Source organism: Corvus brachyrhynchos, unplaced genomic scaffold, assembly GCF_000691975.1.
Source record: "Corvus brachyrhynchos isolate BGI_N302 unplaced genomic scaffold, ASM69197v1 scaffold4, whole genome shotgun sequence".
Classification (NCBI taxonomy): Eukaryota; Metazoa; Chordata; class Aves; order Passeriformes; family Corvidae; genus Corvus; species Corvus brachyrhynchos.
The window spans coordinates 4,036,452-4,057,956 of record NW_008237878.1 but is presented as its reverse complement, the minus strand read 5'-3'; the positions used below and the strand labels follow the sequence as shown (position 1 = coordinate 4,057,956).

The window sequence follows — 21,505 nt, the reverse complement described above, 5'->3', positions numbered from 1 at the left end:
TCTCTAGTCTCTATAAGATACATATGTAGTAAATATGCATACTAAATATTTTTAAAAGAAGTTGTTAAAGTGTGTGCACAGTTCTTAAACCTCAGACCTTAAATATCTCAATGATTTACATTTAAAAAAAATACCCAAAGGCATCAGACCACATTATGGACTAATAGCCTGCCAAATTTCATTTTTTTGAAAATGTTTGAGTTAAAATATATGAGTGTAAAAAGGCAACTGAAACAACAAAATTTGGTCGAGAAAATATTGACCCCAGGCTGAGACCTTGTATGCCAAAAATGTTGACAAAACTTTATACCAACCCTAGCGGGCATGTCATGTTTAATACTGGCAGTATACAGAAAAAAGTTTGGCAATTTAGTGCTTGTATTAATTTGAAAAACTTTTATGCAGTGGGTATAAGCTTTTACATTACCATTCCTAATTTGTACCAGCCTTCCTTTTCTTTCCCAAAGAATAAATGAACTACAGTAGTGGGGATAGAGGGGCTTGCAGAGAAATCCCCCAAACATATAAACCAATGAAGCCATTTGCTATACCCCACCCAAACCCACATACCTGGCTTGGAGTGATCACCCCTTCCATCTGATGGATAATTCCGTTTTCATGCCATTTACATTTCTGGATTATTTTTTCACATAAATTTTTCATAGGAAAGCAAATAGTTGAAATGAAAATAAATCTGTGTAAAGGAATAAATGCAGAAAATCTTTATTTATATTGAAACCTCTTCAAATAAATGTTCCATTAACAAACTTGTGCAAAGAATGATAATGTTTCATACTCTACCAAGTGATGAAATACAATGCCAGAAAACAAGTGCAGAAATTTGATGAGTGATTATTAGACTCCTTAAGCAAATAAATGTGCACTAGTTAATGATAGCTCCTTGTGATGGGAATTTCAGTGCATCAGTGCTCTGTGAGAAAAGAAATGAATGGCAGGAGTCAACCAACTCTCCAACCCAATGCTTTGCATTTCAGAGGTCTACTCTGTACCACCAGGTTACTGTGAGAAATGTGGTGGTTTGAGCTCTGACACAGTTATATATCAGTGATTAAACTGCACTGATCAAGCTGTAAGTGCAGCGTGGAACAAGGGATGAACAATGCCCCCCAAGGCTGTGCTGTGGTCACACCTCAGGTACTCAGTAGGGAGGGATTGTGAGGGAGCTGTGTCATGACCACATGTGAGCAAGTTATGCCCCAGTGATTACACGGTGACTAAAAAGGTCCCTGCTTGATTACTAAACAAACAAAACCAAACAAGCCCCACAGGATCAACATTGTGGCAGCTGAGAAAGAGCTGCACAGCCCTTTTCCCAGGGTTGGCTTCAGTTGTTTCAAAACATGTATTCCCATTTCCACACCCAGGTTACATGCTAGATAGGTACTGGAAATAATTGCAGAAAGGATAATGCAGCCTTAAATATTCCATTATAGCCAATGGCCATTCTAGGACATGTAGAACCCCACCTGGTGTGGGCTGGGCACATCTGCTGACCTTGGTCTTGCTGGTTCCAAATCAAAGCTAATTGACAGGAGCATCTTCCAAGATTATGGAAACCCAGCCTGCAGTCCATCCTGACTCAAATAATGAAGGAAACTCATTAACATTGTCTGCCAGGACTGTTCATCCGAAAATGTTTGGGACTTGGAGCAGTGGCTGATGGCATTTGGTTAGAGGCACACAGCTCACACTGTGATGACCCTTCCTCACATCTTCTTGGGTTTCCTTAGGCACTGCTGGGATCATACTGAGATGGAATTACTGGGCAGGGGTGGGTGTACATCAGGTGGCCTCCCTGCTTCTTGGTGTTTCATAGTGGATGACTTGCTCAACATTACTCATTTGAATGAGCAATTACAAACCAATAAATGACTGAAATTCACTTTTCAAAAATCTCAGTAGACATCTGTGAAGATTTTGGTAACTGTTCTTTCAAAGTGCTATTCCTGGATGCTGCCATTTTGCAGTGTTGTTAGACTTGAAAGTTTTGCATGAGGTATTTTATTTAGCATCGGGTTAGATGCGTTATATAAAAAATATGAAGTATTCAAAGTGAAAACAGAGCACCAGTTTTGACAAAGTGAAATAATTCTGTGAACATAGGTTAGATTGTTTTTCTCTGACAATTTTCTTCATTGAACATTTGGAAATGTTGGAGTTTTGTTCTAATTTGGAACAAAGCCATATTACAAGACCTTGCATGAGATGGATCTCCTGCGTTTGACAGGGCTCTAATTTGCATATTTTTCTCCTATGAATGGGAAAAAACCCAAAAGGCAAACAATTGTTCCCCTGCTCCTCTCACTGAACCTTGTCAAAAGTGAGCTCCACTCAAGTGATAACTGCAGTAAACTTATGATTTATAACAATCATTCATATTTTCGTATTCAATAAATGAAATCTTCATGCTTCCTGCACCCTTCTCATGTCACTGCTATGTAAAATTCCAAGCTTACTCATCTTCAGTCCCAGCAGAATAACTGAAGGCAGTTATTTTTTCCTTCTTCCATCTCCTTTGTTCAACAGGAAGAGAGTACATAGAAAATACAAAAATAAAGAAAAATGCAGAAATAGTGAATCAATAGATACAGCAGGTATCGCTGAGGCTACTTAAAGGTGCAAAAGGTGAAGTTTTTTGATTACTTTGGACAGGGACAGAGGAGTGTGGCAGAAATAGTGTGGTGTGAATGGTGATTTGAGTTGTCTCTCTGGAAATGTGCAACATCTTTCTCTTCCTCAGACCTGGTGGAATTCATGCCAATGCTTGACTGAACAGCGAGAAAATAGTTATGCCTGGAAATGAATGGAAAAGTCAGTCACCCCCAGTCGTACACTGAAAACCTGACAGCAGACAAAGGTCAGGCTCTGGAGGACACAAGCAAGAGGTATGGACTTCAGACTTCCTGGAATTTAAATAATGTTACTGACTAATACATGTTTATCCTAGAGATCATTCTTAACTGGCCTGCTTTGAAGCCTTTTGTCCCACTTGCTGCCCTGCACTGCCACAAAAGCCAGGAGCATCTCTCAGAAGCATGGGTGGCTTTTTGTGGTGTGTGATGCACACATGGAGAGTGTCGCTCCATGTAGTGGTTAATAGATAAATGGTAATGAGCTAACAAGCCATAGACTAACAACCAGAATCTTGTCTCCCTTCACAGGCACTGGAGACACATAGGAGTCTTTAATAATGGTAGGAATTCCCTATATAAAAAATCTTGTGTCACCTCACCTGTAAACGTTGACGTTGCCATTTTCCTTGAGGCGGTTCAGGACCCTGAGAGGTGACTGCTTCTCTTTCGTGGTTGAGATTTGCACAAGAAGTGCTTCAAAAACTTCTGCTGCATTTGTGAGTCAATTCAGGAAATGGATATTGGATTCTGAGGAACAAAAACAGAGGAGAAACGTCATTAAAATATGCATTTCTATTTAAAATTCTAATCACTTCTAATATTTATGTATTGTGGAAAGGAAAATGTGTGGCCTTCTCCATCATGACAAAAATACTGAAATCCACCCATTACCCTTGTATCTCTTAGTGGCCATGGAAATCATAAAATGATGCCTCTTTACTTCAATAGCAAAAAGGCATTTGCACTGGGCATGAAGTATGAACATTATTTACTTCTGGATTTGTATGTGCACAGTAACCAGTTCCATGTTTGCAACAGCTCATTTGCCTCAACATGTCTGCAATGTGAAACTCGTGAATTATGCATATCACTGGTGCCAGCAGTCTTAAAAAGTGATTAAAATTCTGAAGTTTATGTCTCTGGAAATGTGTCTGTCCCCAGAAGACCTCCAGAAGAGGCTTAAATCTAAAGAAGATTTCAGGAGATCAGATCTACTGGATTAAATGATTCTGCACCAAATTCAGTGACTGCATAAACAACACAAATCTTTTCTGAAGGCAGTGGTTATTACACAGGCTTATTCCACAATTCAGTTTACTTCTCAGTGCTTAAGATGCTTGAAGAGGAATTCACATTTACACAAACTGTTGTCCTTTTAATTTCAATACTGTAGTTTAATGGACAATAAGAAACATCTTAATACCTATTTGGACTAACCTACTCTTTTGCATAATAACCAAAATACATTAAAAAAAAGAAATCAAGGAATTTTTATCTGTTTAGGACAGGCTTAAATGAATATAATACATGTCAGACACAATCCTCCTAACAATTTTGCTAGGACTCCCTTGTTGTCCCTTCATTCTAGATTATAAATATAAAAATAAATTAAATTTTTTGGTACATACCAACTCAGTTTGGGGCAAAGAGAGATGATGCCATTCCATAGGTCCCAGTCCATGTCATCCATACAGAAGTTACAGTGCTTTCTCTATGAGTGCTGACTTGCCTTGAAGTCAAAACCATCAGATTTTTTGGGGATCAATCCTGATTAACACATTATATTTTCAGCATTTATGAGACTTACGAAACGGAATAATTTGTTAGAAATGTGACAAAATAAATTGTCTAACTCTGCATCTGCTATATATAGCATGGGAGACGATGGAAAATTCTATATCATCCCACTAGAAATCATACCAAACAAGTTTATCTTATGATATCTTTTTATTATCTTATTTTCTTGATAAAGGTTGGGCCATATTTACCAAAAGAGAGGGCAGCAGAGAATGGGAGAAGGCAACTAATTCATGATCCACCCACTTTTCAGGCAGATTTACCTCTTTCTCATTCCATTACAATGGATTTGTTAATGATTTACTCTGCTTTTTTGTTCAATAGGAACAGTAAGACCAAATCTATGTACATGCTTTGTAGTACATAAAACACAACTCCATGCAACCAAGTCCTCGGTGCTTTGAATCCAAGAATAGTGGAGCAGAAGGTGGCACAAGGGTCTGGGGGGCAGTGCTGATGGTTGGAGCACATCAGGCACTTGCAATCGTCTCACATGGAGTTCATGGCCAGGGGAGTTCAGAGCTGTACCAACAGCCTTGTCCTCTCAATGGCTCAGTATGATCTCTAGCTCTGGATTTCTGCTGGCTCTAAAGCTACACAATTCTTGTCCTTATTACTGGCTAAGACATTTCTCAGAAAAAAATTATATTCAGTGTTCAGAAGAGATCTGTCCTGCCTGAAAACTTACTTTTTGGACAGAGTCCACAGAGGTGGTAAAAGATGCTTGAAAACTCCTCTCTGAGTTCTCAGTTGGAGATAACTGGGTTGTTTCTGGCTGATTTGAAAACAGCAAAGAGAGGACCAACCTGAAATTACACCACAGGAATAAAATTCTCCAGGGACAATTCTGCTGACAGATCTATTTCGAAATACTGCAAATTCTGGCTGTGTCCCATCACTCTCCAAAAGCTCAAAAGAGCAGATGTCCTGAAGTGGCTAAAGCAGCACGATGACTCCCCTACACCACAGGATCACCAGATGTCCTCTGCAGGCAGCCTAAAGATTGCTTCTCAGTGCTGGGTCAGAGGAAAGAGCTGGGGATCTGGCACAGCTTTAGAAATTATTTCCCTCATAAGTGTATCCTGTGGTTTTTTCTTTTCTCCAAAACCAGAGTCGTTTGAAAATAAAGCCTTTAAAATATCCAGGCAGAGATGAGTGTGTGGCCTCCCTTTATTTCAACAATCCCCATGGCTGGTTGTTCTACAACACCAACAAAGTTGGTCCCTAAACTGGAAGGTTCCAGTTTTCTCTTGGCTGTCTGACCCAAATGCCATTAATTCCAGTTAAAAGTGCAATAACCTTAGAGAAAGGAAGACAATACTTCTAAGCAGCAGTGTACTGAAGAAAGAAAAGAGTGTGGGGAGCAAGTCTCAAAGGAATTCCAAACAACGTGTAAAGGAGTTGAGACAAAGAGAGGAGAAGATGCTACCCTTGTGGGCAGTGTGAGAGGGTGAAGAAACATCATTCCCAACAGATGTTACTCCAGAAACTGCAAGAACCCTTGTTGTACCTGGGCTGTTTTGTCTGGACCTTTCTGTCAGGAATGTCACTGCTGCCCAGCCCTGTCCCTGTCCAGCCTGGGCTGGTCCAAGCCTGCACACACCTCATGGGATCAGCTCAACCGTTCTCTTCCCAAGCACTGTCCTCTCACATCCAGGTTCACCACGAGTCAAACATTATGTTTAAAATGTTGGAAAAAAAGCAACTCATGCAAATAATGAAATCCATGAAACAGTGACTGATAAAAAAAGTTCAAAATTAGTTCTGATGGTTCACAATGAAGTTCCCAAAGTCCTGGCTGCTGACAGAAACTATTACCTACCCATCTTCTCCCACCTTTGTTTGGAATGGATTTGACAATTAGGGGTGATAACGTTTTGTCAAACAAGCCACCTGTTAAGTATTTTACAGGCACTCTAGGGGTTCTGGCAAAGGGCTCCACTTTTGTACAGTTTATCTAGAGCAGAAATTTCCATTTTATCAGATGATGCTATAAAGTGAGATGAGAAAAGAATTTATTCTTGATTTTTATTTTGGTTTCCTGATCCAAGAAAATAGTGAATCTCCACATGTGATAAAGGGAATCTAAACAGAGAGAAATGCTTGAAAATTTAGCTCAATGTTGGAAAATAGTTCTAAATATAAATATAATTAAATACATGTCTATATACAAGCCTGTATTTTTTTTAATGTATAAAGACCTACATTTACATACATTGCTATGTGCAAGATTCAAGTACATGCCTCACAACAAAGTTGAAGAACACAGGGAACAGCATCCCGTGCTGAAGTAGGAAAAAGATGAAGGGTGAAACTGCCCAGGGTTCCCCAGGCAGCCCATCAGACCTGCATTCTGGGCACACAAACCCCACACACAGAGGCTTAGGACTTTGGAAAGGAAATCTGGTTATGGCAGAAAGAAGCACAGCCAGTGTGATCTGGGACAGCTCCCTCAATGCTCTCTGGACCCTCATGTGCACGTTGTGCTTTGGCAGCACCATGGGGCATTGCTTTCGAGCCAGTACTCTTCCACAACATCCATTTCCTCAGAAACATTGGAAAACAGTCATTGCTTTGGAACACAACAACCCTCAAACGTTTTTATTTTTTAAAAAAATGTGATTTTCACGAAAACAGGAAATTCCAGTTTTCTTGACCCAAAGTACCCAATGACACCAAAGGGGCACCACCTGCACCTCACAAGTGGTGCAGAATACGTGTGGCTGGTCCTGTCAAAAGGGGAGCATGAGTAGACCTGAAATCTTTTTAGTGGATCACAGTAACCAATTTCTCACTAAGTTAGATTTAAACTGTAATTACAGACTCATTTTGCATTTATTTGGAGCAGAAGGTGCTTCTAAATATAGTTCTGATACACAAGATCATCACAGGAACAGTATGACTGGCAATAATATATTTTTAAAGACAGCAGATGTGTTCCTGTAATAACAGGGCAACTTGTATAAATAACTTTAGTTCTGCATAAGATATTGAGGAGGTCAAATCCTTTTTCCTCTCTGTGACTGGGGTGTGGGTAGGCATCTGAATGATAGAAAAACTTCCAGCAGAGATGCTCTTTTTTACTTTAGTTTACTTGATCCACCCGAGAAGGAATATGGAAGAAAAATACATTAACAGAGATGTCACTTTGAAATGTTCCAGTGTTTTAATTAAGGTCCAGAGTCTGGCAAAATTTGTCAAAGTTTCCCTTTGAAAATAAGGTGGGTTTAACCTTCAAGAATGTTTCCCTGGGCTGTTAACACAGCTCTTACCCAAATCTGTGCTAAGTAGTGGGGTAGGTAGGACAAGGTGTGCTCCACATCGTTCTGAAGTGGGTGGAAAGACTCTCATGGTCCTCAGAGGGCTTTGGCTCAAACTCATAATTCTAAATTTAAGTTCACTTGTAGTTGTCTTTTTTCCTCCACTAGCTGCTCCATAACATTTTCTGTTTGTTTGTTTTTGTAATCAGAGGAGACTGAAAGAACTATTATATTCCTTCTTATTATATTCATGCTTATTCCAGAAAAAAAACCCCCTTTTTTACCATCTTTTGGTATTTTCATTAGAAGAATGAGAAAAAGATCAGAGGCAAACAGAAGCTGAAACTAAGATTCAGACAGAACTCAGTAGCTGATGCAAAAGACAAGAACATACTCTGAGACAAAGCAGATTAAAGCTAGCAGAGATGATGTAATAAAGAAAAATAGGTCAAAATTCAGGATGTCACTTCCTTGGTTAGAGCATTATTGAAGTCGTCAGTCTTGCAGTAGATTTAAATTAGCACAACCAGGGGCAGGATCTGACTGAGAGCGAGCCTGGCACACTAGATGGTGTGTCTAGCCCAAAACTTTGTCTTCTGAGATGTTTTAAGGACTGATCCTTCTTGGTTTTGTCCATCATTATTAAGTAGTAAGAGCTGAGCCAAGAGATCAGGAACTGGTGAAATCTGCAGGATCTAATGGGAACATTTTTGTGGGAATGGCTACTATTTCCTTTCTTAGCAAATGTTCTCTTTTAAGAATAATGCTTGAAAAAGCCTGATGTCCTACGAGACAAGCTGATCTTGTGTTTTTCCTTGATGCAGCTTTACAGGTGAGATCTACATTCCACAGAGTGAGGACAGGAGTCCAGTCCAGGTGGGGAACATGGTCTGGCAGCTCAAAGCTGCAGGGGAAAGCTTTAGTTCTTGGCTGCACTTGCACCACAATAGCCAGTGCTCTGTGTGGGGAAAAAACTTCATGGGCTTGGCATATACAGGAGGAGAGAAAGCCCCAATGGCTGGAGATTCCACAGATAAACCTACTTGTCTACAAAGGAAAAGCCTTTGGCATCCTAGATAATATTTGAGATTAATTAACAGTTTGTTTAATGAAGCTGCAGCCAGACATCTTTAATCAAAACACCTTTGTAGAGCACATTTATATGCAGAGCTGTGGGCAATTACCAAAAGTACTCCTCCATAATAAGAAAACAAAACTCATTTATGAAATAATATACATGTATTAATACATGAAAACAAAGAATAATATACACTTAGATATAACATAAAAATAACTGTATAAGCCAGACACTTTTGACAAGATCTCCTGGAACCTTAAAAAGCGCAATATACATCTGTTTTATTTCTGAATGCCAAACCTTAAAAAAAACCCCAATCTCTTGTTAAAAGTCCAGCTCCTTATTTTAATTAAATTACCAGGCGTTTATAAAATACCATTCTCTTGTGAAACTGCAGTAAACAGGAGAGATCCAAACCCCAGTTAGTTGAGAATGCAGGCTTCAGCTGCTAGGATGTCATTGGGAAGCTTCAAGCTGCTCTGTTGATGTGCATTGCTGCAGTGACAGATGTATACTGACCATTTGAAGGAAAAGTGAATGAGTTTAGAAGAACAAGTAGAATTGCTAAACAACTCATGTTTAAACACAGGGAGAAGAAAGGACAATGGAAAAGGGAAAAAATGAGGAGTTCCAGTGGAGGGTATCTTGTTTTATTATTCCTATTATGTCTTTACTGGAACACACCAGAATAAATGCTCTGGGCTGTAAAATAACACCATTCAGCACAGAATGGATTAAATTCAGTCAGAACATCTTTTCTGATGCTTTGATTACATATGAGCAATGTTTGTGATTATGTCTCCCTTTTTTGGCAGAAAACACCAAAACATGCCACGACATTGCTGCATAACATGGAAAAGGTTCTTTTGCTTGTATGGATGTACATATATGTATATCAAATTAAACAGTGGTACCATAAATTAGCAATTAAAGAAATGTAGAAATATGACAAAGAAATCTAGGGAAATATATGTTACTAAGAAAAATAGGAAGTGTTTTTCAGGACTATATTGTCTCCCTTGCAAATCTTTAAAGTGGTATGAACAGATTGCAAGAATTGTTTAAAACAACAGTGTTATTAACACTATAGATAAGAGAGAAATAATATATATTGTAATAGACACATGCAGATACACACACACACTCTACTGTTTAGTACTTGAAGACAAATAAGATGATACAATAAATGGCCCAAAGATAACAAGCTCCCTTGCATCACATTGTCTGAGAAGTCACTGTTAAAATCCTTCTATTTGAGATGAATATTTTTATATCGAAGAGTCCATGCACTATAAATCCAAAGGTTGTTAGGGAGCAGTAGAAATATGCAATGCTGCCAGAAGCCAAAGTGAGGAAGCAGAAGGATCACAGTAATTACAGGGCAGTTATTCTGGCATCAGTCCTAAGCAATATAATGGAAAAGCTGATAAGAGCTTCAATTAGTATAAAATTAAAGGATGACAGTATAATTGGTGCCAGTCAAGATGGCTATATGGAAAAATAAGTCTTGCCAAACATTTTGATGAAGGCAACTACATAGGTGTAAGACTTTCATAAGACAGTCAGTTTAGTCCCTCAGTGCAGCCTGATTAAAGGACTGGCACTGAGAGAAGCAGGTTATGAGCAGAGTGGCAAAAGAGGGCAATACCAGCATGAAGTAGCACGTTCAGCTTCCTGCCTGACACTGCTCCTGTGTGCAGCCAGGCTAACCAGTGTCAGGTAGAGACACAGGAAAGGAGACAAGGAGCAGTCTGTCATGAGAGGCCACGGCAAGGAAACAGCAACAGGAAATCCTGAACGCAGTGGCAAAGCCCCCCCAGCTTCAATAAACAGAGTTTTTCACATAAAGCTTGTAAACAACCCAAAACCTAGGAAATTCTGCAGAGCTTTAAGTAGTACATGTATTATGAGGCACGTACTTAAAATCTGGATGGAGATCAGACAGTCCAAAAATTTGAGGTTCAGTCCAGAGTAATGGACAAGTTTAATTCCATTGCAGAGAGAGCATTTGGGGGATTTGTGGCAAAATATATGGACTGATCCCTGAAAGTTGCAACAGGAGAACTGAATCATGGTGCATTCCAGGCCCTACTAAACAACCAAGTCTAGTCCCAACAGATTTTGTGTACGTTCATCACAGCACAGATGCTTTCATGTCTCAAGTTTCTTGGGAACACCATGTGTTTTGTCTGTTTTGTTTCTTAATGATTTGCAAACTTTTAAAACTTGGCTGTGTTGCTACTTTGCTTGTGGGTTCAAGAAGAGACGAGAATCCATAAACCTTTGATCCACATGCTACAAATGTACTAGGAAAAAAAGAGAAGAGAAGAAAAGAAATGAAAACGCAGCGCTGTCAACAGGGAGATATAAGTGTTGGTTTGTATGAATGGGGATAATTAGTTGAAATGTGATATGGGAATTGCTTTGGTTTTTTCTTTCTGGAAAATATATATATTTGTGAGAACAATTTTTATGCAAAGTGTGATAGAGAAAATTTTATATCAGATTAAATCCCAAAGTTACTTTTTCTGGTCTCACCACAAAACAAAGAAAGGATGTTGAGTTTCACAGTTAGCTGCAGAGAAGAAAATTGTCACTAATGTTTTTATTAGCTGTAGATTTAATAATCTAAAGAGTATTAGATCTTTTTACAACTAACTTTTTAAGCATCACATTTCAGAAAGTATGAGTTAAGAGTTTTATACATCTCACTTTAAGGAGCTCAGCCTGCTAACAAGAGAAGAAGAAAAGTTACTTTCAGGGACTCCTCTACCTTGCTAGAGAAGTGTATCCAGCAGAACATGCTGCTGTGGGACAGACAGCTGCTTACCTGGCTGCTCCAGCTCAAAGGCAGCAAGTCACTGTCTAGGGATGGCAATTTTCCTTCTCCTCATCAGATGGCTGTGAATTTAATCCTAAATAACAGCTGGGCTCCTGGTCCAAGCCAGTTGTCTTGGCTCCCTCTATAGTCCAGGAAAGAAATAGGTTCTTCTGAATGGCAACCGATGCCACGAATACCAGCACTCTGTCTTTGCTAGAGTGACATGTCTTGATCCCCAATGGCTCTAGAGGGAACCTTGATGAGCAGCTTAGCCTGGAACTCAAACCTCCAACAGCCAACACCAGGTGAGGTGAATTATGTCGAGTGGTACCACTGACACATATATTTAAAGCCAAAATACAACTGTGCCCATTAACTTAGCCACATGGGTCAGGTTTCAAAAATCCAGATAAGCACTGGAGATTTGACTCAGGCTTTATAAATATCCATTTCATATTTGAGTCAAATGTAGCTATAAACTGAAATGTGAGAACCTTATATATATTGGAGAGGAGTGTTATGAAAATCCCTAGCTGAGAGGGCAAAGTGAGAGGGGTGCTTTATAGCTTTCCCTTGGCTCAAGGGAGGCATGGAGCAAGCTTGCATTTTGCCTCCAACCCTTTTCAAGAAAACGGGAGGATGGCTGTTCTCAGTTTTTCAGCTTTGGTGCAGGGTCTGTGCAAGCTGTGATTCGAAAGTAATTGTGGTAATTGCTGTAACTACAAAGTTAATGCACACAACGTTAATTTTGTTCGCAGAGAGCTGTGCCAGTAATGGCACCATCCATCATTTTCTGTTAAAACAGGAACAGGTGTTAATCTCCACTCAGCAATGGGTGCAATGTGAGTGAGCAATAAGCAAAGTGCCAAAAAAGAAAAACCACTGTCAAAGCTCTCTGTCACAGAAAAAGAGTTTCTAGCAATATCTCTGTAATTGGACTCAACTAAAGAGTGAAAAATGATTTGACTTTTCAGTGACAGGGATTGTTAATGAACCCAATTTTTCTCTTCCACCTTGATTAGCTTTCTGTAGGAAGATCCATTTTAGCTCTGTACAATGTAGCTTAGGGTAATAGACACCCAGCTGCTGTAATCTTGTCAGTACTCCCACTTTCAGAAAAGTAAGGTTTTTTTCTTAGATAGGCTGCTGAACTATTACCAGGTTTTCAAACATCATGGAAAACAGTGCAGAATAGAATTTAAATAGGACTTCAACCACAGTTTTGGTATTTTTCTAGTTTTAACAGCAACCTCGTAAGATTTTTAAATGCTTTGTACTCCTGTCCTCCCAGGGACAAAATCTATCCTCCCAGGGTTCTGGATATTCCCAGATACTCTTGGCACTACAGTGCTGTGTCTGCTCAGTTCCATGCAATGCTACCTTCCAGAGCAAGAGCATAGCCACAATCTCCAAGGGTTGGCTGAGCAAACTGGTTCATTCAGCAGCACTCAATTTATCAACAGGGCTCATTCTAAGCAGGTAGAAAAGTTTTTCCAATAAGCAATCAGACCAGTGTACTGCACTTTTAGTTACACTCCGTATTTGAGACATCTCCAAAGGCCATGCCAGGGGCATCTGCATGGTTTGGCTGAAGTAAAGGAGTACATTTGTGCTGCCAGTGCTCACACCTTTTCCACCAAAGGCATGTCTGTACCTTTTTTGATTAAAAGCTGCCCATGATCCTGATCTTGTCTGTCCTATGGCAGAGACTGCAGCAGCATCTGGGAAAGAACAAGGTCATTTTGGAAATGTAAGAAAGAAAATAGAAAGTGTTGAAATGGAAATACATTTTTGGAACATAAGTGAGCTAAGAACTAAGCCCAGTTCTCTCGATTTGTATTAATACTTAACTAGGGCTACCCAGGGACTGTCTTCAGCACTGGGGATACAGTTTGATACATTATTAGTAATGAACCTATTGATATGCAAAATACATGTTCTACATGATTCAAATACGGAGAGTTATGTGTGTTGAGAAATTGAGCCAGTTTTGAAATGCCAGTTGAAACCAACCTCTGTGTGGAGTTATCCTGCTGGTGTGGAGTGGCTCTTTGGTTTCAGGGAAGCCGTGCCTGCATGGAACAGGTGGCATGTCTGACCTTCACACATGGTCTCCCCTGATTTCACTGGGTTTGGGATCAGCTGCAGAGAGGATGAGGCTTTGGGTAATGGATCTGCCTCATTTAAAAATTCAGGCTTTGAGAAAGAGCAGCAGATATCCAGAACCCCTAGAAAATTTAGCAGGAAATGAAATATTTTGCAACACAGTGAAAAAAAAGTGCATAGGTTATGACTTTCATATGAGTATAATCAGACATTGTAGATATTCCTTCACCTTTCCAGCTGATCCTTATAAATTACTTGCTGAGTGAAGGCTTTCCTGAGTGATCCTGTTTTGGTTTATTTTGGTTTTTATAAATAATTAATTTATTTTTCAAAAGAACTCTGAATTGAAAAATCAACATACGTCTTTCATTGGTCAGGCATTAATTTAAAATCTGATGTTAGTACCGGAGATTTCAAAAGGAGAACTAAAAAAGAAAGTTTTTCATTTTGTTTGAGAAAATCATTAAATGCAAAACCTGTGAATCACAGAGATGGCCTTGGTGCTGACAAGCAGACAAACCCCAGGAAATTTAAATGCAAATTCGACATTCCTTGTCAAGAAAAGAAAGCTAAAAGAAAAGATAAGAAGAAAGGGTCATTGTCCATTTTTTCCTAATGCTCTTTTAATGTAAATGCCCATTTGCCAGGTAGTAGAAGGTAGCATAATATACTACAACTCTAAATGCACCCTTCATAATTATTGTTAGTAAAAAAGTTTTAAAACGTCTGCAACTTTATGTTTCACAATTTACATGCCTTTAGTATGTCTTTCAGCTGCAGAATTCATTCTTCCAATTATTATTTCTTTTTAAATAATAGGCTTCTATACACAGGTAGATTAAATAAAAGAAATTTTGTGTGGACTGTGAGCTCTCATTATACAAAATGGTTCTATCCCTCTGGCTTTAGAGATAACTTTCCTTTCTACTCTGCTTCAGTAATTAGTTTTCCTGAATATATTGCATATCATTGCACAAATTTGTGGGGAGCATTTGTTGTATGAAACACAGAAAACACATACAGAGCATTCTAGGATTGAGAGAACTACAGAAACCAACGTAAAAAACCCAACACTACAGTAATTTTTTTAGGGTTATGAAGATTTTTGACTCACGTAGGTTTCAATGCTGTCTTTGTTTTGTATTGCTTTTCAAGTCATTTTTAAATTATAAAGAATTAAACATCGGTTGTGTATTTCTTTATGCTGTTGTGGCTTAACTCCTCAATTGGGTAGTTTTAATGCAACAACTACAGCAGCACTGACTATCCTTTATATGGTCTTAGGAGACAAATGCAATTTTAGTTCATCTCTCCTGGTACCGTTTGCAGCTCTTTGGTGAACCTGAAACTTATAAAATTAACAATAACATTCTCTCCATTATACTCTGATTAATTATCAAATGCACATGCTCCAGACTTGGAAGACTTTTTTCATTTTATTTTGATCACTGCAGCATTTTTTTGTCAGAGTGAATTTTAAAACTTGAGCTGGCAGCAGCCTGGTGCCACTGGCTGGTGTGGCAGTGTGTGAGAGCTGCCCACAGGGAAATAATGAGCTGTGGGGCCCTGCATGGAAACATGGCCCTAAATTGGTGCTGTAAGAAAGAAATCAATAAAGTGTGAGAGAATTACAGAGAATTTGGTGATATGAATAAGGAAAAGGTCACTAGATATGAAAATTTGGGGTGGGAAATGGAGTAATATTGAGAACCCTTATTGATATAAGTCAATTATGTTCTAAAAAACAGCCTTTTGGAGTCAAATGATGACCCCATTGAAACCCGTAGTAACTCTTCCAGCCTTATGTGGGGCCTGGATTTCATCTTCAACATCCAGAAATACCCTACAGCAAATATTTTCATCTGTGAAGACAGAAAAGGAAAAAACAATTTAAGTATTCCTAGCATACAGAGTGAATGGACTAATGACATTACATTATTCAGAATATATTTAAATCCTGCACTTTTATTTTTAAAAATAGTGCAATCATGTGTTTATATGTGGAGCTAAGGCATTTCTTCCCTTTTTTTTCTTTTTTTAAACATTGCATGATGACATCAGCTAACAGTGCATCACTTCTCAGGGACTTTGTGCAGAATCTTAATATTTACACTAACAACGTAATTTAAGAAAGTATATTATGTAAATCCTTGAATCTCCTAGGGTCTAGGAATGAAATGTAATGCTAATTTGATTTAGTAATTTGTTCTCTCTCCCCAGAAACACACAATTACTGCTTTTGAAAGACTTTTTTCTTTTTCCATCACGCTAGGACTAAATTGAAAGCTGAGTCGGCAGCAAAGCCCGGGCTGGGAATGCAGAAGAGCTCTGCTACTCAGGCTCTTACAGCCAGAACACAGAGTGCAAGGAGATTTATTTCTCAAAACGGAATGTTCATTATCTCTTTCTTTTTTTTTCTAAACCAAGAAATGGAAACAAAATAAGTCTTCTTGAAATTCCATAATAGTAATCTAAATGTGAAATGTGAGCTGAAAATAATGTGCCTCTCTGTGTGTGTCTAGAAGAGAGGGAGGCCTTGTAGCTCTGTGCATGTCTGTCTGCAGGAGGGAAGGAGGGAGGTTGTGTGTCTGTGTACAGTAGTGTAGAAATAGTTCATCAAATGAGTGGTTTCCTGTCCTGATCTGTAGATTTTCTTTCTTCCATGAAAGGAAACAGAGATAATTGATCTGACTTCCATCAGCACATAAAAGAGATTGTCGGCAATTTGTTTTCTGAAGGGCTACTTAAATACATGGTGATGTGGCGAGCAGGAAGGATCACCCACGAACTCTGCAGCAGTCCCAGATGCCTGGTGGGCACACCCAGAGGACCAATACATTCCGTCATTTGCAAAGTATGACTTTCTTTCTTTCTCTCTCTCTCTTTCTCCCTCTTTCTTCTTCTTTAAGGATACATGATGTCCCTCCAGGTTCTGCAGTCTGGGTTTGATTAAATAATTATAAACTTCAAGCAGCAGATCTATCATTTACATTCCTGAACATGCCAACATGTGCCTTTTGTGGGGATGCCAACCAATACCAAAGCTTCAGTCATTATTGTCATTGAAAATACAGTGGTTCAATGTTTGTGCTATTTCCTGGATTTTGGCAATATAATGTTGCCCAGCAATTTGCTGTTAGTGCCAACAACACTAAAGAACTTCATAATAAATCCTTTCTATATTTACTCAGTCCACCACTGTGTCACTGAAATTAGCATTTTACGATCTTATGCTCCAAGGAACCTATTTCTCTCTTTTAACTCCATGCTATTATGAACCCCAACAGAAAATCCTTCAAAGCATGGTTTGCTTCAGCTTTTCTGTATAAGGATTGCTGTCAGTCATGTTTGTTTTCTGAAAAGATGTAGAGCTTGCAGCTTTATGGTACATGATAGCAAAGATAAACCAAACTAATAAATAAGACAGAGTGTTTAATTTAGAGATGTTACAGAGGTTGCTTTAAAATGTCAGATGTCTTCACGCAGCCTTAAGTGCAGAAGACAAAATTAACAGAAAAAGATACCAAAAGAGTAACAGGACCAGATCTTTCCTTGACAACCAGATGAGCCAACTCTGCTCATGTGAGTGAGGCAGAGTGAAGACAGAGGGTTTGACTTCTCTGAATGAAAATATCACGGTAATGGAAGAAAACAAAAATCAGTGCAGGGGCCTTAGCAAAGGAGGGTTCTCAGGGATACTCCAGCCAATGCTTCATGGAAACTGTGGGACCACTGGGGCTGAAATACTGTTGTGACTGAGTAATGCAGCCCTTTGCTTACAGTGGTGTGGGAGAGAATAGAACAGTGCCTTTTGCGCTGAAACGCTCGAGGGGACTTCCTGTGAACCCTGAGTCTGGGGTCCTGTCTAGGTGGTCAATATGGGGCCAAATTCCACTCATTTGTTTGGTCTAAGCAGGGGAGCAGACAGTATTAAAAGGATTGAGGGGGAAATGAGAAGCAAGGATTTTCTAGAAAAACGAAGAACAGGTTTTATTAGAAGAGGGAGAGAGAGAGAGGGCAATAGTTTTTGCCTTTGCAGTGAGGGAAGTGAAAGCAATGCTTTCTGCAAAGAGGTGGATGGCTGGAGGAGAGAAGGCTTGGGAAGAGGCACACCAAGTGACTCACTGTAGTTGGATTTTTTGTCACTGGAATAGAGGGAGGCTGGAATTTTTTGACTAATGGGAAGCGCATCCTTGCTATCCTCTCATAACCCCAAAAAGCTCAAAAGATTTTGCTGCGCATTCTGTCATGTAGCAAATCCACCAAAAAACCCCTCATGCCCCAGAGTGGGTTATTTTGGAAACATGCACGTGTGTGTGCGTGGTCACAAGGCCAGGGAGGAAACTGCTCTGTAATCTCAGCCCTGGCGGCAAAGGCGGCTCCCACAGCCCCGAGTGATGTGGGTGCACACCAGCTGAGTTACAAGCTCCCACAGACACAACCCCTCGTTAGGAGAATCCACAGCAGAAGCCATTTAACCCCTCCAGTCCTGGCCCCTCGCAGCAGGACAAGTGCCACAGCTGTACTGGAGAAACCCTATGTGGACTCACCAGGACTGGAGAGGTTCTGTGGGGTCTGCTCCAGCAGCTTCATTAATCACAGGACATTTTTAATAACAAGGATACCTCCAAGGAAAACAGGAAACTGCATGGCAAAAAGAGAGTACCTGACAAAATAAAAATAGGTTTATTTGGCTCAGCAGCTCCAGTCCCTGCAGCTCCTCCCTCCCCATCCCTCAGGGCAGTCCCAGGGGTTCCCGTGGTACAGCAGCCACCCGAGGACGCTCACTGCTCGGGCAAGGTGGAGCTCTGGGCAGCACAGGGATGGGAATAGGTGATTCCAAGAGGCTGCTAAAGCTGGAAACAAACTGATCTTCAGGTCAGACTGAGAGAAATTTCGTAAGCAACTTCCAGGCATAATCTATGTTTTGCTCCCCATGAAGCTGAATACAAATCAGGAATTTCTTACAGTGAGTTGGGCACTCTTGCACTGAGCCACCTAATAACCTGCTGTTTGTTTAGTGTGATAATGGGAGAGGCCCATTTCACTCCAGAGAGAAAATATTTCAGCTGGTTGAATTGTTAAGGCAGCACCCTAACTTTTCCCTGGTTTAGAGTTTTATCTTGTTTGTGTAGCAGTAGTAGTTTTACAACTTTGGTTTAAGCCCACTCGCAGGTGATGGAAGGGTGTGTAATAAACACAGAAAACAAAAATGTTATTGCCATGCTGCTTGCACAGCTGGCTGGCTGTGTAGCTCTGTATGCCAAGTGTCACACATGCATTAGGTGAAAACATAGGACCAGGTATACAAAAGTGCCTAGTTTCGGCCTCTGCTGGGTCTTCTTCCCATGGAAGAGGCATTTAAACTTCCAGAACTCAGCATATAAAACAGTAAAATGAAAATAAAAAGAATCCAAAAGTAACCAAAACCACTCTGTTTTTCTGTTTCTGCTTTTTCTGCTTCAGATGTGCTGTTCAAATTCTTTCCTGGGTTAAATCTGTTGAGCTCAGTGGGTCATTGCTAGAATTTACACGTAAAGATATTTCTGTTACTGCTATAAAACACATCAATCTCTGGAATAAAGGAATCTCTTCTGGCGCGACACTCTGTTGTGGCTGAGTTGTGTTGGCTCCTTCCTGTTGGCACTGGGGACACAGGTACTGAAAGCTGGGACATGGGGATGGGAATTTGGGACACAGGCTGGCACATCTGGTCAGAGGGAGCCCAGGTGAACAGGCTGGGGCAATTTCCAGCCCATTGGAGTGAGTCCCTTGAATTACACGATGAGCCTACACGTTTTACGAGTTTAAACAGTAAGACTGAGCCCTAATTCTGGAGGCTTGTGGTGTGACCAGAAACCACCTCCTTTTCTGCTTCTGATTTTCCTCAGTAGTAAGGAAAACTGAGTTACAAGAACAATATTTCACCAACAATTTCTTCTAAAAGTATTCTAATAAAAACATCCTGAAACTAGTATTCATCTACTTCCTTTTCTGAGGTTTTTTTTTTTTTTGTTCCGAATTTTAAGGTGGTTGTTTAAAAAAGTGGTTTTAATCTTAAATTAAAGGGCACAAAACGGAGTAAAAATTATTACTGCAAACAAAAAAAACCCTTTTGCCATCTAACTTATGATCAAATTACTACTCAATTAGTTACTGAAGTTACAGTAGTCCTTCCCTTAATTTGTTACTAATGACAGGGAAAACATCTATAAAGCAGGTTCTGGGCTTGTAAAAATCTGAGCATAGGTAACTAGAAAAATAAAAATGTATGGGGACTTTACATATCCACCAAGATACTGGGGCATACAGCAGATATCAACACTGTTCTAATTTATTTTGTCTGCTTCCATCCGTGTGCACTGCAGCGTTGGCTCCTTGCGATGCTGGATTTGTTATTTTATACTTCTGTGTATGAAGGTCACTTCTCTACTGATGTTTTCACTTACAGGACCTCATTTGTTTCACAAACCACTACTGCAAGGATGAGAGAACGTTCTTTGAAAGACATGAGATCCCTGTGATATGAGTGTGGTAGTGACTATTCTCACACTGTCACCACTGGGAGGTAATTTCCTCAGGATGGTTTTGGCCACTGCTCCTGGATGGAAATCTTAGGTAGAGTGGCAACAATACAGGTTGAATTGTACCAAAAGACCTTTCTTAACCCTGTGCAAATGCACTTTTAAGTGATATTGTTCTTCCACCACCGTTGACAATACTTAATCATTCCTATACACAAAGAAAAGCAACATTAAGTCTGTTTTTCCTAGTGTCTGGCATCAGTCTTCTTGGCATAGCCATGATCACCATTAAATAATGTTGCTGGAAGTAAAATATTATATTGTGCAAACCAAATAAAACCAAAACAAGCCCTTTTGATCCCTTAGAATTCCAAATTCATATACTCACGCTTCAAGAAAGAACTGTAAAAAATCTGGTTTGCTGGGTGGGTGGGTCTTCGCTGGCTCTGTGTCAGATCACACCTTTGGGATTTTGCCATGTTTGCTGGTTTTTTCAATCAGCTAAAGAGAAGAAAAATGATGGAAGATGAGAGCAAAGGCCATCCTACAAAATAAAATCCTTTCCATCATTAACTTTCTTAAAAAAGACAAGTAGATGTAAGAGCAAGGCAGCAGTAAGGGAATAGAGCACAAAACATCACTGATTAAAAACACCACATACACAATCTCAGAGCTATTTGAGGCTTCAGCCCTTTGATGGATGCAGTATGCAGTCTATGAGGGGATATGTGGAGAAAAAATACAAGTGATATTGCGATTCACTGATTTATGGGAGAACATGTTTTACCACTTTTTGCCGTATTTTCATTGATTTACCTGAAATCTTAGTTTTTACACCTTTATCTTTCAGCTGTGCCAGTGAGTACACCAGGAGAGATTAGCAATGTGTCACTGTGTACCCTCAACCTTCTCTCAGGCACACAGGACTGCCATAAAACATTTTATTCTGGTCCACCAAATTGAATGGAAGAGTCTACTACCTTCAAGTACTTGTGGTGACTTGGCTGTTGGCACTTGCTGCATGTTTTATCAAGGGCTTTCTAAGCTGTTCCTGCATGGCTGAGATGATTCTTCGAAGACCTACTACAAAGACTGTTTCAATGGGCCTGATTTATTTTAGGACCATAAGAGCTCTAAGGCTGAAACTGTACATGAGCCCTTACAGGCACCTCAGACTGCAGCAATACGTGTCTTGCACAGGAGAGCCAGGAGCATATTTATTTGGACTGCAGCTGTTTCTCAACAACCACCAGAAAACACAAGGT

General features: G+C 39.7%; 2 long non-coding RNA genes across 2 annotated transcripts; both read right to left on the bottom strand.

The window, feature by feature from the left end:
• Nucleotides 1-730: 730 nt before the first annotated feature.
• Nucleotides 731-6,560, bottom strand: LOC108446267. The gene is made up of 4 exons (XR_001861412.1): nucleotides 5,140-6,560; nucleotides 4,283-4,421; nucleotides 3,254-3,401; nucleotides 731-2,534 (listed from the first exon to the last, which is right to left on the bottom strand). It is a non-coding gene; the product is annotated as an uncharacterized LOC108446267 (long non-coding RNA).
• Nucleotides 6,561-8,135: 1,575 nt separating this feature from the next.
• Nucleotides 8,136-20,737, bottom strand: LOC108446266. The gene is made up of 5 exons (XR_001861411.1): nucleotides 20,629-20,737; nucleotides 13,624-18,382; nucleotides 13,265-13,331; nucleotides 11,620-11,752; nucleotides 8,136-11,095 (listed from the first exon to the last, which is right to left on the bottom strand). It is a non-coding gene; the product is annotated as an uncharacterized LOC108446266 (long non-coding RNA).
• Between the last annotated feature and the right edge of the window lie 768 nt (nucleotides 20,738-21,505).